Source organism: Triticum dicoccoides, chromosome 2B (assembly GCF_002162155.2).
Source record: "Triticum dicoccoides isolate Atlit2015 ecotype Zavitan chromosome 2B, WEW_v2.0, whole genome shotgun sequence".
NCBI lineage: Eukaryota > Viridiplantae > Streptophyta > Magnoliopsida > Poales > Poaceae > Triticum > Triticum dicoccoides.
The window spans coordinates 691,871,909-691,875,956 of NC_041383.1; positions in this window are offsets into that span (position 1 = coordinate 691,871,909).

Sequence of the window (4,048 nt, forward strand, 5' to 3'; positions counted from 1 at the left end):
TTTGAAGGATTTTTTGGAGGATTTCAGTACATACATGTTTTCCCCCGCATATTGGTTGCTTGATCCATATGGTTACAATCCATAAGTATTTCTCCTTTGGATTCATATATACTAGTTTTCTTAGGGAACTTTTCATCCACTCCAACCTCTTGTGAAGAATGCTACATTTTTCTAGATTGTAATCAAATGCCCATGTTAATCATGTCAGATCGAAGATGGCATGTTAGTGCATTTTACAAATCCTGTAAACCAAATAGGCCTATAGTAGTGTTCAAAACTGCATGTACGCACTAACATGTTTCTTCTTTTGCAGATAAGATTAGGCTCGGTGGTGGATAATGTGATACAATATAACAATCACATCAAATGGCTAGATCAACATCTCTCAGAAATTACTTTGAACTCCTACCGAGGGACCTTACCGGAGATTATATTTGCCAGGTTCTTTGTTGTCAGAGCAAGGGTGCTGAAGGTAATGAGGTTTGCCCTACATTTATTTTGCAAAAATGAATGGTTTGTTGATTAGCGTCGGCGGCTGCAGCAGAATGGAATAGGCTCCAAAAATGTTGAATTTCATTTTGGAACTTCAGATGATAGAGTAACTGGAAGTCATCGTGTCAACCCCATACATGACTTCTCAGTGGCTGACCCTTTTGCAAAAATTATGAGGTTTCGAAACCAGACTTACAAGTGGTAATATTAGTTTGAATCTCTCTGATATCCATGTTCAGCGGATCAGCGCAAGCGTTTACAGCTGATGAGCTGAATTTCATTTCTAATATCAGTTTGAACCTTATAATCTTTGAATTTGAGTCATATAACTCTGGAATTTGAACCTTGTAAGATTTTGAGCTTTTGTGGTAAAATCGTTGAAATGGCATCGTATGAGACTCGTATATTGGTAGCACTATTTTGACCTTAATATGCAATGGCCTTAGATTTTATTAACCATTCTCGAATCTATTTACCTTGTCAATCTCATAGCACACAATATGTATAGCTAACTCAACTATGATCTTCAACATTATTGCAAATAGTTGGTTTCTTCATCCGTGTGCCCTGTAGAGCACAGAATTAATTATCGCACTCGAGTGTCCATCATCACCCTTCTCTGTAACTTTGACCTCATCACCCACGGGTAAACTTATGACCGAAGTCATTCCACACACTTCGTTTTTACAAAGATTTTTGCCAATAAACGCCCACGATTTGTCCCTCTTCTAGCCGACAAGTGGCCAAACTAGCCGAGCGGGAAGCTTCTGTGATAAACTGCGCGGTAGTGCGGGAATAGGCTCACCAATGATACATTTGGCGCACCTTCGAGCCCACGCATAGTCAAATGAAACGCGTGCAGTGCGGTGTTGTCAAGCGTGCACTGGAATGCTCCGCTATGAATGCGGTGACAAGACGTGACGATTACAGGCCAGCCGGCCCCCATTTATTACCGCGTCCATTTAACCCTTGTGTCTCTTCAACCTTTCAATCGTGCCCCACCATTGCAAGAAGCACACCCACCACGACAAATTCTTAGAGGCTATCCTGCGTGGCTCCAATGGCGCTCCGAGCGGCTACGGACGACGAGCAGCAGTTCACCATGCATGCCATGGTGGACACCCACAGAAGGTTCAGGGAGCTCTCGGGTGGTGTACACCAACAACCCGGTCTGGGTGGAGCACTCCATCCACATCATAGAGTTGTTGCTTCCTGAGGAGAAGTACAAGGTGGTCGGGATCGACCTCGAGTACACCCGCGCTCGTGTTGGTTCTCGTCTGAAGGTCACCGTCACCCAGATGTGTGTGCGCAATCACGTCCTCGTCTACCACTACTGCCTGGCCGCAAGGCCTTGCGAGCGTTTCGCCTGGTTTGTCAACAGCTCCCACTACATGTTAGCTACGGTGGACATCACCAACGATGTAAAGGTGCTCAAGAATTCGGGCATCGCCTGCCAAAATCTTGTCGACATCCAGGGCCAATAGAAGATCTGGGGCAGCAACGAGCATGAGAAGGACTCACTATTCACCTCGGCGAGGCCATCATCGATCCCTACTACAGAGACGTGAAGGATTCCCGCAACAAGGACAAGCGTGCATGGCACTTAGCCTGGATGGAGAAACTCAACACAGCTCATGTCGTGTACGCGGCCAAGGAGGCGTACATGAGCTACAAGATGTACAGGCAGATCGTTGACATGAGAAAGTGCCTCCTTCCCAAAAACAGCCAGGGATCCAGCCGGAAGCAGAGCAATGGCAAGTGTCATCGCAACAAGAAGTAGATGATTAGATCCTCGTTTCTCCTAGTTTAGTATGCATGTAATTGCTTACCTTGGTGTGTGGAAATGTTGAGTGTGTAGTCACTTGTGTAATTGAATGCTTAATTTCGTTTTGCAATGTTATCTTTTTAAGTGTATATGTTGATGCTCTATAGACAAAGCATAGATGTTGTGTGGACAGAGCAAATCACATCGTACATGGTCTAAACAATGGAACCCATCAGTGATGATTTCATCAATCACTGACAATTGTATACCAGAAATCATTTTCTCAACATGAATCGTTTGTGTTGTTATTGGTCTTCCCACACATTTCCGATTATAGACCTGTTTGCCGTGTATCACACACATCTTGTTAAGTTGAACCATTTCTATTCTCTTTCTTAATCGAAAACAATTCATTGGAGTGAACCATATGCCGTGTATCACACATACCTTGATCTGGCTGACCAATTCTGTTGCTTTCCCTAATAGCAAACAGTTCATCAAAGCGAACTGTATGCCGTATATCGCACACACATTGATATGGTTGCCCGTTTTTCTTGTTTTGTCCAATCGCAAACAATTCATATGGATCAACCGTATGCCCAGCATCGCACACGCAACTAAAATCTGAATCGTATTTGATGTATCCGCCATCGCAAACATTTTGCATCTTTTTTGATGGTTTTTTTACATCACCGTTTGTGATTAATGCATCACACACAGTTTTGTCAAAGGATCTTTGATCGTAGTGTCGCGTTAGCAGCATCCAGCAGTAGTGTTCCCCCACCATGTCCATAGGCCGGACCGAAGCACAGGATCTGGATATGGCAGGATCCGCAACCGGCAAGGACGGATGAGGCCGAAGCAGCCGCCGGGATCCAGATCTGGCGCAGCCGCCGAGGCAGACCACGCCGCGAGGAGCCACCGCCGCCCAACCGTCGCCCACACGATCGGGAGGGCTAGCCAACACCTGCAGCGCCACCTGCCAGACAAGGTCGACGCCGCCTTCTCACCCAGGGCCGTCGCGGCGTACCAAAGCTCCCCACGAGATGCAGGGCAGCAGGGACCTCGCTGCCACCTTCACCGACAACCACGCGGGAACGCCGATGACCACCTCGGGTGGCGGCGGGAAGGGGAAGGCATGTGAGAGCTAGGGTTTGTCGCCCTAGAGTCACCCGTGAGGATCGACCCGAGAGAAGGGGAGGGGTTTTTTCCTTGTATGCGTCTTTTTAGGGATGTCATTTCCTTCTAGTGAAGTTTCTGATGTCCTTTTGTACCATTCTCTTATCCATGAGAAACGAAGCTACTTCCTTCGAGTGTAGTGTCAAAAACACTCTTATATTATAGAACGGAGGGGGTAAACATGAGACCCTACCAGTTCGTTCATGGGGAGCATAAGACGCCTAGCATTTTTGAGTAGAGGTGGACTTAAAAACTGACGTGCGAAGAGTTAAACTGATATTAAACCGGAAACACTAAACTTTCAGTTCTAATCATTGAAATAAGATTTTTACTTCCACTAACCGAATAAAATTTGAGTAGGAATTAACGCCTCTTACCCCTTCGCCTTGCTTCTCGTGAGGACGAGTAGGGTTTGCTCGCCTCCCGTCGACACCGCTGCTGATCTACCTCTTCTTCTGTGGCCTTAGGGCCATGGAGATGAGGTGGATCTCGGTCCTTGCTGGTGGGAGGACTTCTACTCCATTTTTGGTGTTTTCTTGTGTTTGTATAGGGTTTGTGTCCTGTCCGGGAAGACGAGGCAGCAGCGGCTTTCTGAAGATGGAATAAGCCCCC